The sequence below is a fragment of the Cibotium barometz genome, chromosome 10 (assembly GCF_041138505.1).
Source record: "Cibotium barometz isolate CiBa-2024 chromosome 10, ASM4113850v1, whole genome shotgun sequence".
Taxonomy (NCBI): Eukaryota; Viridiplantae; Streptophyta; class Polypodiopsida; order Cyatheales; family Cibotiaceae; genus Cibotium; species Cibotium barometz.
The window spans coordinates 29,077,403-29,092,698 of record NC_141055.1 but is presented as its reverse complement, the minus strand read 5'-3'; the positions used below and the strand labels follow the sequence as shown (position 1 = coordinate 29,092,698).

Below are 15,296 nucleotides of genomic sequence, written 5' to 3'. Positions count from 1 at the left end.
CCCCCCCGGGCGAGAGCCATCGCCACTGACTTTTTTCAATCCCTCCTCACTAGTGTCCCAATATCTCCACAGGTGGTGGAAGCACGCGAGAGGGTTTGGCGGCATACAAGGGAGGTGGTTCCCCCTTCTCTTCGGTCATTCTTATTGACACATTTTACTGCTGAGGAGTTGGCGGAGGGAGCGACAGCACTTCCTAGGGCCAATGCCCGGGGCGGACGGGCTTCCAGTGTCACAAGTTGGGGTAGGGGACCTGTAACAATAGAATAGACCAACACTTTAGGTACCAAACATAGAGCATGAAGACACAGCGGAAGAACCATAAACAATATAAAAACACAGCACTAAGCCAGAACAGTCGGCCTCTCGTAGGAACTACTTTATTCACATAGAAGCTTTTACAAGATACCAAGGTGCGGGTGCACACAACACCGGATTTTCCCACAAAGCATTAGCATAAATCTTGGCCAGATAAACTATCCAGTGCCAAGATACAAACATCTCTAGGAGCAGTCCAAAACTCCCCCAAAACAGTCCCCAAAAATCAGCTCATAAACCATCCATAAATCAGCCCACTACGGAGCCAAAAGCTGCCCCAAACTCCGTGCCAATTCAGCCCCAAAACTGGGCCTCAAATCAGCCCCCAAAGAAAGCCTCAAAGCTGTCCCAAAAACAGCCAAAAATAGCCCTTTGTTGTGGAAACCTGTACCGCCTTCTGTACGGCTGCAGCACCACTGTATGGCTGTTGTACCATCTGTACAGTCAGCGTAGAGAGAAGAGGGGGTGCTGTACGGCCTGTGCAAGAGGGAAGACGGGGCTGTATGCTGTACGGCCAGTGCAACAGAGGAGAGAGAGAGAGAGAGAGAGAGAGAATCTGCAATCGGCTAACCCTGTTAGCATCTACGGAAGAAGTCGACCAGCCCTGTAGCATCTTTGGAACAAGTCGGCAAGCAGAGAGAAGAGAGAAAATCTCCACGAGGGATGTGCATGATGATACCCAAACCTACTTTAATAGAGTCGACTAGCTCTATTTTTGAAGTGCTTTTCCCCTTTTTGGCTAAAAGTGGCTAAACCAGCCCAAAATATCCACTTTATGCTTTCCTTGGCTTGTACTCCAAGTTTGGGCCCAAAAATAACTGAACTTGCCCAAATATATCAACTTTTATGCTTTTCCTAGGTTGATGCCCAAGTTTCATCTAGGCGCCTCCTTTTGTCCACCTATCCAAGCCCAAAAACAATAATATGTCCAACCCATCATTAATGATATGTGAACACACTGACTTATAAATATTATAAGTCACTTTGATGAATAAAATCCCATGCTGCTCATGCTGTGTGGCCATCTTTCAGGCCAAACTTTTCCAATAGATGCTTCAACTTTCTTATGTGGAAAATCCCCGTTCACACCTTGGTTCCGCTCAATGTGTGAAACGCTGGTCAAGACTGGTGAAGGGACCAAATGGTGACATCCAGTCTCCCTTCTTTCTTCGCCATTCGGACCTCATGGAAGGTGGCCTTCATGCTGCCTTCAATGAGATTATGATCATAGGTGCCATGCCAGAGAGGCTCTCAGAGAGCTTGATTCACTTGATTCCCAAGGAGGTGATGACAGATTGGAGATCCAAGAGTGGAGACCCATCACTCTTCTAGGGACAGCCTATAAGATCTTGGCCAAGGCCATCAGCAGGAGACTTCAGCCTTTTCTCCCAGACTTTATCCACGACACTCCGACTGGCTTTGTTCAGGATTGGAGCATTCTGGATGTTGGGGTAAAGGCGTTATGCCCACCCTTATAGTGTGTACAAGCCCATAAGTTATAGTACATAGTACACTTAGTACTTTTAATGTACTAAGTGCACTATGTGTACTAGTGCAATATACATGTGTGATAGGGGAGTCACACACTCATGCTTTTGGTGAGTTGACTTATCCCCACAACTCTCTCTCTCTCTCCCTTGCTTCTCTGTGTATGTCTCCCATGAATGAACTCTAAACCCTAATTCTGGTTTTCTCCCCATCAACTGGTATCAGAGCTTGAGCTGGAGCAGACCCGTCCTCTCTGTTTGATCGAGCAAAGAAACCTCTGTTAGCTGAGTGCTGGGCGTGAACGAAGGCAGCAGCAAAGCAAACGCTTCTGCCAGGTGCTCGTTTCTCACGCTGAAGGAAGGGCCAGCGAACGAAGAGGATAAACCGTCAATTTCAAGCGTGAGCCAAGGCAGCATAAGCGGGTTCTGTGCAACAAATAGCGTCGAGCGTGGAGGCGAGCGAGTAGCGAAGGCTGCTGGTTAGTCGTCGGCTGGTACACGTAGGCGAATATAAGCGAAGGTCGCTGGGCATTAAGCTGGTGAAGCGTGGAGTTCCAGCGCACAGCGCTAGGCGAAAGGCGTGTTAAGCGCGTGAGTGAGCGTAGGCGAAGGAGCTTGCAGCAGCAATCAGATATACGCAGGCGAAGCAACATCACTACCCAATTTGCGTGTAGCGCGTAAGTGCGCTAGGCGAGCGAAGCGCTACCAGGCGGGCGTTGCATCACAACGCAGGCGACAAGCGCATTTGATCGGCTGGTCCACATAGCGTGAAGTTGAGCGTGGGAGCTGATCGTGGGGTTCAGCCAGGTAGGGCCACGCTGCCCAGCAGCAGCCACGCTGCCCAGCAGAGGGCTGCCCAATCAGGCAGCGCAGAGGGCTGCCCAGCCAACCAGGCGCAGCCAGCTCAACAACAGTCACCAGCAGCACGTCGTCCTCGCATCAGCAGTACCTTCAACATCCACACAGTCAGTGTGTGCAGCACCTCATCAACAGCAAAAATCGACGCCCCCTCTTCCTGCAACAGCCTGCAAATTGAAGGAAAATCAGAAATTTCAAGGTATTTGCCTCAATTTTTTTTTGGGATTTGCAATTGAGCAAGTACAATCAACAATTGAGCAGGTACAGGTGCCCAATTGCTCAATTTTTTGAGCAAAATTGGCAAAATTGGGTGACATTGGTCACAATCAGGCTAAATTTGCAGGAAATTGGTCAAATCAGGATCAATTTGCAGGAAATTGGATGTCGAAATTTGGGGCTTTTGATGTAATTGTGCAATTAAGCACTCATACATGCTGTATGATGTGAAAAATCGCACAGGCAAAATTGCAGCAAATTGCAGTGCAAATCAAGGGGCTTTTGTGCCGATTTGGTTGATTTGCATGCAGGCAATCGCATTTGATGCTGTGGATAATGTGTTGATGCCTTACAAGCACTCAATGTGCCTGTAAATCAAGGGGCTTTCATGTATTTGATGTATATGTGGCCAGGGGGAAGCATCGTGAACACTCTGGATGCCTTCATGTGCGTCAATGTACCATGCATGATCAGAAATTGATCTCAAATCAAGGGGCTTTTCAAGTTTGTATGCTTGTTGAGCTTGGCAAAGCAACAGGCAAGACATTTATGCCTTGAATCCTCAGAAATCAGCTTGCAGTCAAGGGGCTTTTGCCCAATTTCTGTTCGGAACTGTTGCATGCAGTGTTCGGGACTGTTAAAGTCTGATTTTCACTCATTTGGACAGCCAGGAGAGCATTTATTGCTATTGTACCTGCTGGTACAGATTTGGCACAGCTTTGTGCATGTTTTGGCATGGCTGTACACTGTTTTGAGTGACCAAAAGGTTCAAATTCAGCTGCTGTACTTGCCGGTACAGGTTTGGTACATCATTGGTGAGCGCTTAGTACTGCTGTACAGTACTTTGGAAGGGCAAAAGAGCACATTTAAGGTGCTGTCCAAAATCTGCAGCAACCAGATTTTGGTGTTTTCATCACAAAAAGTGGGAGAAAAGTTGCATTCTTGCTTCCGCAAAGGGCAGACAAGGCTCTATGGGAGCGTGCCATGAAGTCAGAGATGGATTCTCTGCATAAAAATGGAACTTGGAAGTTGGTGCCTTTGCCTGCAGGCAAAAAGGTTTTGCCATGCAAGTGGGTATACAGGCTCAAAGTTGCATCAGATGCTAAGCCAAGATACAAAGCCAGGTTAGTGGCTAAGGGCTTTAAGCAGGAATATGGTGTGGACTTTGATGAGATCTTCTCTCCAGTGGTCAAAATGACCACACTTAGAGCTCTGTTAGCTTTGGTTGCACATGATGATCTGGACTTGATTCAGATGGATGTGAAGACTGCTTTTCTTCACGGTGATCTCCATGAGGAGATATATATGCAGCAGCCAGAGGGTTATGCAGTGAGTGGAAAGGAGAAGCTTGTATGCAAGCTGAAAAAGAGTCTTTATGGGCTCAAACAGGCACCAAGAGAATGGTATCATAAATTTGATACATTCATGAAATCTCAGAAATTCAGGAGAAGTGACATAGATCACTGCTTGTACACCAAGAAAGCTTTGGATGGCAGTCTCTTGATTCTCATTTTGTATGTTGATGATATGTTGATTGCCGGGAAATCTCGTAAAGAGATGGATGCCTTGAAGCAGAGGCTGCATCAAACCTTTGATATGAAGGATTTGGGTGATGCAAATCACATCTTGGGTATGCGGATACTTCGGGACAGAAATCAGCATGTGTTGTATTTGTCTCAGAAGGAATACATTGGCAAAGTCCTGCAGAGGTTCAATATGGACGGGGGGAAGAAAGCTAGTACTCCTTTGCCTCCATATGTGAAACTCAGTGCTATGGACAGCCCACAGTCGGATAGTGACAGGGCTGATATGGCCAAGATTCCGTATGCTTTAGCTTGTGGCAGTCTCATGTATGCCATGGTTGCTACTAGGCCGGACATTGCATTTGCAGTGGGAGTGGTTTCTAGATACATGGCCAACCCTGGCAAGAAGCATTGGGAAGCAGTGAAAGGTGTCATGAGATACCTGAAGGGCACACAGGATATGTGCATTTGCTTTGGCAAACAGGATGCATTAGTGCATGGTTACACAGATTCGGATTATGCCGGTCATCCAGATAACCGGAAGTCTACTACCGGTTATGTATTTACATTCACAGGAGGTGCTGTGTCATGGATATCTAGGATGCAGAAGTGCACTGCCTTATCTACTACAGAGGCCGAGTATATTGCAGCCACAGAGGCTTGCAAGGAGGCATTATGGCTATCTCGGTTAGTGGTTGATTTGGGTTATACAGGGGATATTCCATTGTTGCATTGTGACAGTCAGAGTGCCATTCAGTTGGCAAAGAACCCTGTTTTTCATGCAAAGACGAAGCATGTGGATGTGAAGTATCACTTCATCAGAGAGGTGATAGAGAACAAGCAAATTCAGCTTGTTAAGATTCACACGGATGACAACCCGGCTGATCTGTTGACGAAGAGTTTGCCTCCGGAGCGGTTTGCTCATTGCAGACACTTGATGGGCATTGGATGAGGCCATTTTCAGCCTTGATATGGCCTTGTATATTATCATGTACATGCTGATTTTTTTTTTTCCTTTACTTAAGGGCACTTTGCCTTTAAGTGGGAGGTTGTTGGGGTAAAGGCGTTATGCCCACCCTTATAGTGTGTACAAGCCCATAAGTTATAGTACATAGTACACTTAGTACTTTTAATGTACTAAGTGCACTATGTGTACTAGTGCAATATACATGTGTGATAGGGGAGTCACACACTCATGCTTTTGGTGAGTTGACTTATCCCCACAACTCTCTCTCTCTCCCCCTTGCTTCTCTGTGTATGTCTCCCATGAATGAACTCTAAACCCTAATTCTGGTTTTCTCCCCATCACTGGACAACATCTTCACCTTCTGGGAGGCAACAGCTTCGGCCAAGATGCGGCAACAAGACCTCATTGTGCTACTCCTAGACTTTGAGAAAGCTTATGATAGGGTGGATTGGAGCTTTCTGGAGGGCACTATGAGCCGGATGAGATTCCCCATGGAGTGGATTCGTGGAGTCTCAAGACTTTGCTCAGCCTCACAGAGCCAAGTTCTCATTCAGGAAGCCCGTGGGCCTCTCTCCCGCTCAGTTATACAGGGCTGTCCTTTGGCACCTTACCTCTTCCTATTCGTCGCCGAGGCCATGAGTAGTTCTCTCCACCCAGGAGACCGGGCTTCAGCGATTGTGTCTTCCCCATCGCACAGAGGAGGAGCTATTGGACTCAGAGTTTGCAGATGATACAGCAGCTTTCCTTGCAGGAGATGTGGGGAATCTACAATGATTTGTGAAGGCGATCGAGGTTTTTTTGACGCGCTTCAAGAGCACAAATCAACTGGCACAAGTCGTGTGATTTTTGGGTAGGCTCAGCACCCGCCCCGACTTGGCGACCAGTTGAGGATTTTCAGTGGATCCCAAGGGGCACTCCAGTTCGATATCTCGGTTGCCAGGTTGAAATAGAAATCTCTCCCGGGTAGCAGCTCGCCCCGCTTCTTCTAAGTATTCGAAAGAAGCTTTTATGTTGGAGCTTGGGAGGCTCTCCCTAGCAGGCAAAGTGGTGGTGGCGAACCAGGTACTACTAGTGCTAGCCACCATGTGGTACATCACTTCATGCTAGGCCTTTTCTCGGGCATGCACAGTGGTGGTGGCAAACCAGGTACTACTAGTGCTAGCCACCATGTGGTACATCACTTCATGCTAGGCCTTTTCTCGGGCATGCATTGGCCAGGTTCAATGATTGATCTGAAACTTCTTATGGGCCAAAAGTGATGGGAGGCTAGCCAGGGCCAAGGTGGCATGGCGAGTGATCATTCAGCCACGTAGCAGAGGGGGGCTCGGCCTCATCGATCCAGCTATTCAAAGTCGTGCCTTGCTGGGCAAGTTGATTGTCAGAGGGCTCCTTCCCGGTGGTGACCCCTGGCAGGATTTCTTATTGGCCCAGATTTCAGCCCGCACTTTGAGCCTTGGGGGCCCGAGGCCGCAGAGCACCCGATGGATCTTCACAAAGATGAGAGCACGTGGTTTTAGCCCAGCTTCTGAGGACAGATTTGCATCCAGTTTACTTCGGACTTGGAATTATCTCAGGCCAGCCCTTAGACAGCTAGTTCCAGTTGCTTCAGAGAAGTGGCTCCAGCAGCCTTTGGTCTGGAACCCCTTGATCCGTTTACCCAATGGCCACATGTTGGGGGCCCGCCCCATAGTCACAAGGGACGGAGGGGACGGACCCTTGGAACGGGGGGACGCCGTCCCGGAAACACTTTGGGACGGGAACAGACGTCCCTAGCTGGGCGTCCCTCACAAGGGACGACGGCGTTCCGGGGACGGATCCAAGAGGGGGCGGCTGTGAGGGACGGCTGCATGGGAACGCCCCAAGTTAATGTTTGGGCGACGGTCACATTTTTTACCGTTTTTTTATGGCCGTTTGGGGGGGGCTTTTCCTAGGCCTTTAGCCTTGGCCCATAGGCCTTGAGCCTTTAAGGCTTTGGGCCTTGGGCCCTCTCTTGCCTCCCTCCCTATAAGAAGACACACACACACACACACACTCCCTCTCACACTTCAAGCTTAAGCTTCACACACACACACACTCTCTCCCTCAAGCGGCAAGCCTCAAGGGCCAAGGTCTCAAGTTTCAAGCTCTCACACAAACAAGCTCTAGCCTCTCAAGACTCACACACTCTCTCCCTCACACACACTCTCTCAAGCTTCTCTCTCTCTCACTCACACACACACACACGCGCGCGCGCGCGCGCCCACCCAGTGCCCACCCTTAAACTCAAGTTCTCCCTCAACTTTCAAGGCACAAGCCTCACTCACTCTCTCTCTCTCATGGATAGCTTTATACTTAGACCGAGCTACATGGATACCCATCTGTCTCATGGATTGAGGTGCGCCATTGGGCAGATCCGCACCTCTTCACATCAGTTAGAGATAGAGATAGGCAGATTTAGAGGCATACCTCCAAGGGAATGGATTTGTCAGATTTGTTGGATAGAGCCAGAGACGGAGGAGCACTACATCTGTGCTACACAACATATTATGAGATTCAAGGGCACTACCATTGCCTTTTCAGAGAGGGATTTGGACCACTGGCTAGAGTCATGGACTATTGTGATCAGCGATGCTTGGGTTCTTATCTCTTGGATATCCACAGGCTCAGAGAGTCCACTATCAGGAGCAGACGCCCGACTGGCAGGGAGTCCACATAGAGACAGATTACTGACTTCTTTAGAGGGACTACCCGGGAGCGCACACAGCCGATAGCCCAGCAGTGGGCACCCCGTGGGACTCTAGTTGAGAGAGCTATCCAGTTGGGCAGATCCAGACGCACGAGGGTTCGCGGATCCTCACATCAGAGACGGTGCCTACACCGGAGGATTCAGAGCATCATTGCGAGGCATCGGGCTCGTCCGACCAGGCATCTCACTATGGCAGATATCCAGGCCATCCGGCAGAGACCCATGCTAGAGCTCCTAGGATGATTACAACTCCAACCATATACTGTTGTACTCACTGTCACTTTTGTACTCACCCATATTCATGTATTCATGTATCCATGTACTCATGTACCCCATTTTGACTAGTAGCATTAGCTTCCCACTCTCCCTAGTTGCTGCTTCCGGATGCTCCCTACTGATGTATTGTAGGGCTAGATACTTACCTTCAGTTCTTTCTTTTCTTTTCCAGACAGTGTATCAGATGTCACATGGTTGTAACTTTGGTCTCATAGGTCACTTTGGCCTTTTGAAGACGTTAATATAACATTTCATTTCATTTCATCTCTCTCTCTCTCTGCTTTCTCTACCACTGACCATGTATTCACTTTGAGATGTATGATTGATCAGGCCAGAGTGAGGAAGAGAAAGCTCTATTGCTACTTTGTGGATTTCCGCAAGGCATTTGACACAGTACCACGAGAGAGGCTCTTCGCCTGCAGTCTCTTAGCATACCAGCAGATATGACCTGGGGCATCTATGCATTATATGAGCAGGTTTTTGGGCAAGTCAGATGCCTAGGAGGTATGTCCGAGACTATTGCTAGCACCATTGGTGTGAAGCAAGGATGCCCACTTTCCCCCACGCTATTTGGGTTATACATTGATGAGGTGGCTGACTTCATTACACGTGGAGGCGGAGATGGAGTTGATCTAGCAGGTACCTCAGTACATATTATGCTTTATGCTGATGATATTGTATTAGTGTCTGAGTCTCCAGGAGGTCTACAGCAGCATCTACATGCACTCCATGATTTCTGCACACAGAGGGGTCTTACTATGAACCTTGGGAAAACCAAGGTTATGGTCTTTCATACATTGAGACAGGGCAAGAGTCAGCTGACATTCACTCTCGCAGGACGCCAGGTGGAGGTGGTGACATCATACGTGTACCTAGGATTGATGAGCTTTTTGATCGGTTAAGTGGAGCCTAGATCTTCTCCAAGATAGATCTCAAATGTGGATATTATCATATTAGAATCAAAGATCAAGATTTCCCAAAGACAACCTTCAATACTCACTGGGCATTATGAATTTACAGTCATGCCGTTCAGATTAACAAATGCCCCAGCCACGTTTAATCGCCTCATGCAGGATATTCTCAGAGAATACTTGGATGATTTTGTTACTGTCTTCTTCAATGACATTCTGATATACTCTAAGAATGCAGCAGATCATGAAGGTCATGTGCATAAAGTCTTACAGATCTTTTAAGATAGCACAAACTCTTTGCAAAGAAGAGTAAATGTACCTTCTCAGTAGATCGTGTTGATTATTTGGGATTCATAGTATCTAGGGATGGAATTTCTCCTAACCTCGCTAAAATCCAAGTAGTCGTAGATTGGCCAGAGTCGAAGACAGTTAAAGAAGTCAAAGCATTCTTAGGATTAACTGGGTGGTATCGAATCTTTATACCCAAGTATGCTCAGATAGCATCTCCTTTGACCAACCTTCTCAAGAAGAATATCCCATTTCAGTGGACGACTTCATGTCAAAGTGCTTTTGATAAGCTGAAGGCTCCAACCCTGTTCTTAAATTGCCAAATTTTTCCATACCCTTTAAAGTAGTAACAAATGCCAGTGGCTTTGCCTAAGAAGGTGTACTCATGCAAGAAGGTCATTCAGTAGCCTATGAATCGAGAAAGCTCAGGCCGCATGAGAGAAATTATGCTCTCCATAACTTGGAGTTACTCTCAATAGTTTATGCTCTAAAGCTATGGAGGCATTATCTCTTGGGACAAAGATTCACCTTGATGACAGATCATCAAGGTTACCTTCTCTGCAGACAGCAGCCACGCGTTTCACCATGGGTTTAGCAACCAGAGCCAGATTGACACGGGGATATGCAGCATTGGCTATGCTAGAGAGACAGTGCCACCAGGCGCATTTTCAGGAGCCCCGGACGAAGGGGTGGCTATTTGACACATTAGTCGCACCGGCACTGATGTATGGAGCAGTGGTATGGGTGCCAAGACTTGCTACCCATTGGTGGACACAGATAGAGAGACCACAGGCCCTCATGATGGCATGCATGATACGCAGCAAACCGTCAGTACCTCATGACATTATCCGAGCAGAGTTTGCTGCGCCTCCTATGATGGTAGAGGCCATATTCCAGACTATATGCCTGTTAGACAAATTCAGAGAGATGCCACAGGACAGATTGTCATACAGAGCTTTTGAGGCATCTAGACAGCTGGCTGAGGCAGGAGACAGAGGATCATGGTATGCACAGGTCACACATTGGTTCTCACAGCATGGCCTAGACATGGATCATCTACCACTCCAGTATGACAGGGATGCACCACATATCCGTCTCTCATAGTGAGAGGAACAGATTATTGAGACAGGACCTATGGCAGCTCTATACACGAGAGACATGGATATCACCTACACAGCCTCTTCCACCGAAGATGCTATACTACAGAGATCACTTCATGAGTATCACTAATGATGGATTTATAGAGGCCTAGATACATGGAGGGCTTTTTACCACACGGCTCCCGAGTAGCTATTGGTCAACTTAGAGTCTCATCACATCGATTGGTGATCGAGACTGGCAGAGCAGCACGGATCCCCCGAGAGGAGAGGGTATGCAGATTGTGCACACAGGAGGTGGAGAGTGAGGAGCATTATGTATGCAGATGCAGAGCACATACACCCATCAGAGAGAGATATCCCATTTTATTCAGAGAGCCATATTCCCTACGCCAGATCTTTGAGGCAGCAGACCAGCGCATACTGGGGAGATTCATTCTAAACATATAGCGTCACAGAGAGACATCATTACAGGCTCAGACAGCTCCAGAGGGGGGACGACAGACACAGATTACTACATTTTTTCAGAGATCCACCCCACTCCCAGCCCCTACACAGCAGGGAATTACTCTCCAGAGAGCAGAGACACTCAGAGCCCGCAGGAGACAGAGGACACCTGGCTTTCGAACACCACGCCTATAGAGAGAGATGACCGAGATCAGAGCTCAGTTTCACAGAGAGGGTGCGGAGCGACTGGCTCGCTTCAGAGCAGACCCAGGCATGTTCTTCAGGGAGCTGTGGACACCCCCTTCATTGATGTACACCATTCTATACCCCCAGTATGGTACAGGATGGAGCTAGCTAGGTTGCATATCATGATTGTATACTCCATGCATATAGCTTTGCATTCTCCTAGTAGTAGAGCTCCATCACCTCCCCCACTCATTGTACTTATTGCACACCCAGATTCAGCTTTTTAGTTCAGTACTTTTTCATTTTGTTGGGATGACAGAGGATACCCCACACAGGTACACTGATTTGTCTCATAAGCCGAGTTCGGTCTTTTGGAAGACGTTAATAAAATCTTTCTTTCTTTCTTTCTCTCTCAAGCTATCAAGTGACAAGGAGACAATGGGCATCCATCATCCATGGCATCCTCCTCACGTGGCTACGGCACTTCAAGTTCCAACTTCCCGTAGAAGGATGACGGGATGGACATGGTGGGATGAGGTCAATCACACCCCATCCCCTCATGGATGCGGTGCACGGCCATGGGCATGCAAGCTTTGCCCGTATAGGCAAGTGGGTGGCGCCGACAAAGTAATTTTTAAGTGCCGTTCCTACCCCCGTCCCCGTTCCCTACATACGATCGTCCCCCGTCCCGTTCCTGTCCCCGTCCCCGTCCCCGTCCCCCGTGACTATGGCTCGCCCTCATGTATCTTGGGGAGCCTTTAGCATGGGACCAACCAGGTCTCTTGGAGATTGAATTGCACACAAGCAGTTACCCCTAGAGGAGCAAGAGAGAGACCTGACACGGATCCGGGGTCAAGATAGGCTCAACATCGACATTGACTCAGCTATCCCTCAAGAGTGGCTGATGCCTATTCCAAACCCGACCCCCCAGTGTGGTTAGGAGTGTTTCCCAGACACGATATCCTCATGGCATGTGCCATCAACCAAAGATCGAGTGTGATCTTTCTAGGCCAAAAGCTATCCCAAACCACCATCTGGAGTCTCAGTGACATTGCTTTTGGGATTGCTCGAAGGCTCAGCACATTCGGCAGCGGATTCTCTGCATCTTCGCTATGGACAGGGCATCGACTCGGATCATCACTTGGGGCACTGTCGCTTGGGCCACAGAGGTTGGAGCAATCATGGCTTATGATGAGGAGGATGGGGGAGAGCTAGCCCTTCAGATCTCTCACCATCGTATTGCAGTAGTACCAGTCACAGCCCCTCCTGCAGGTGACTAGTAGCTAGGCTCATGCCAGAGGTGGGAGATTTGCAGTAGCATCACAGCCTGGCACATTTGGCGTGCTAGATGCAGCGAGGCCATCTAGGGTACCCACACTCCGCCGACGGAGACCATAGGGAGCATATGGCTTGATATTATTCACACCCTCTTCGGCTAGTGGGGGAAGCTACAGGGAGGTTCTGACTGCATGCGGAAGCAGTGGGAAGCCTTCTTGAGACTTTGGAGGCCTGGTCCTTTCCTCACAGATAGAGGCAGTGACCCCATTTGGCACTACAGACCACCTGTGTCGTTGTTCCCCCCCCCTCCCCCTGTATGAGATAGCCTACTCCTCACAGAGCGGCCATTTGGAGGAGAAGCATCTCTTCCCCTTATGATCACTTTTTTCCTGCCCTTATATGAGGTGAGTTTATATGTAGCCTGTCGTGGGCTCTTTGTGGCTATTTTTTCTTTAACTAATTGAAGGATCTTTTTCCCGGAAAAAAAACACACACACCATGCAGCTTATGGTGCACCGTATGTGTCTCTATACATTGCAATAATAACATTGTCTATAAATGGCAGTACCCCAAGAGTATGGAAAAAAAAAAATTTTTGAACCCGAAATACATCATTTTGGTTCCGTGTGTTAAGTATGATCATTGAATGTTTCCATATTGTTCAATACCAATGCACTATGCACCTAAGAGGTGCATAGACTCATCATTGATGACATCTAGCATACAAACATTGCCATAGGGCGGATGCATTATTCCTGTGGGTCAATGTGAAGTGTTGCCATAAAGACGTAACAGGGAGAGAGAAGGCACTCACACGAGAACTGAGAGCTGCAAGTATGCCAGTTTTGCGATATGAATGAGGTTAGGACTGAGGAGGAGGCCAAACTTCAAGTCCCGGTTTGGCTCTCTCTCTCTCTCTCTCTCTCTCTCTCTCTCTCTCAGAGCACAGCATAACTTGAGCACACATGAAATCACAACATAGCTCGGCCTTACACAGATGCGTGTAAGACCTCGACGGTCTCTATGTATGCTTTTGGGACGCATAGGTCATCTTGGCCTTCTGCAGACACTAGCAGAACTGTCTTTCTTTCTTTCTCTGAACACTTGAAACCACACAAATAACGCACCTTCGCAGCTTCTTAATCCTCCACGTTCAGCGTCCTTAGAGAAATGGCACCACTGTAGAAGCAAATAGCTACATGCAGCTTAGAATGGTGCAGGTATTATTTCAAGAAATAAGCTGGGGGGGAAAAGAAAAAAAAAAAAGGAAAAACTATCATTCTTATATATATAATATTATAACCCTCCTTAATATGTATTAAATCAATTATCATGGGCCAAAGTGTACTAGCACAATCTAGCTTCACATTTCAAGTTTGATAACGTTTTAATTCTAATTTTAATAAAAATAAACAAAACCCAACTTCTAATTAAAACTCAACAATACTATATATATATATATATATATATAGAATTTGTCGACAATTGCAAGAGAACGATTTCTTTCTAAAAGCCTACCTTTGTTGGAGAGAGGAAGATAGAGATTAAAAGCTTAACATTTATTTAGTCAAAACATGAGAGTTTATAATAAACTTGAAAAGAAGGAGAGAGAGTTATTATCAAATCTCTAATTTCTACACTTTAAAAAATGTTATATTGTGCTACATACTTTTGATTGATGTTAATATCTTCAATTAACATTCTAATATTGCTAATTAGATAAGAGCAAATAAGTGAATTATGTAGTTTACAATATTATTCATGCTATTGTTTTAATGATTAAAAGACTAATCCCATTGATTTTGCTTCTTCTTCTTCTTTTTTGTGTGAGAAACAATATCCAAAAGAAACATCGTAATGTCAAGTGCAAAATACTATGGCACTGTTTTTCTCAACCATATGTTAGACAAAGATAAAAAATCTTTATATAATCAAGGGTACAAAACAAGTACGAAAAAAAAATTGCACAATCAATTGGCTAAAGCACCACGATACAAGATTGTAAGTAAACAGAAGATTAGAATCAGTATTTAGTCATACCAAAGGGCATCTTCTCACCATGATACAAGATTGTTAGTAAATAGAAGATTAGCATCAGTATAACCAAAGGGCATCTTCTCACCTTTCGTGTGTGTGTGTGTGTGTGTGTGTTGATCATAAAACAAAGAGTCCCAACATAACCATTGAAATTAGAAACATTTCAATTGAATAGAATTCACACTAACACTTTTGAGTAGTATTAGAAAGGACAAGTATTCAATTAATAATTAAGAGACCCAAGTTGGCAATAATGATAAATTGAGAGTAGAAGGTCTTATGATCTACTTGGATAGCTCCAGAATGCGAAAGGAGAGCCCATACTTTGAAGGAGAACCACTAACATACATCCATCCACTAATACAAATACGTTAAACGCGTATGTCATGAGTGGAAACTATAGGTTATGTATACATTTTCTCTACTTGCTATCCAAAATCACAAGCTATAATGCAATACATCAAAAGAGCAAGCTATATAAACTGAAGTTTATCAAGTGTACATGGAATATACAAAGGTAAAGAATTATCACAAAGATTTTATGAAACTTAAATTAGTCTAGCAAGATTTTATACAAAGGAAGGTAAAGAATTAGCACATATCAGCGAAAAAAAATTAAGAGATAGTGTATGAGGTAGGGATATATTAAGTGCATTAGAAATTATTTGAACAATAAAAATCAATG

At 46.3% G+C, this 15,296-nt stretch overlaps 1 pseudogene across 1 annotated transcript in view; it reads right to left on the bottom strand.

Annotated features, from left to right (window-relative positions):
• Positions 1-13,780, bottom strand: part of LOC147634756 (uncharacterized) — a 148,743-nt pseudogene extending 134,963 nt beyond the window's left edge. The window contains exon 1 of the transcript XR_015266791.1: positions 13,702-13,780. The product of XR_015266791.1 is annotated as an uncharacterized LOC147634756 (transcript). The remainder of the gene's footprint in view (positions 1-13,701) is intronic.
• Positions 13,781-15,296: the final 1,516 nt, after the last annotated feature.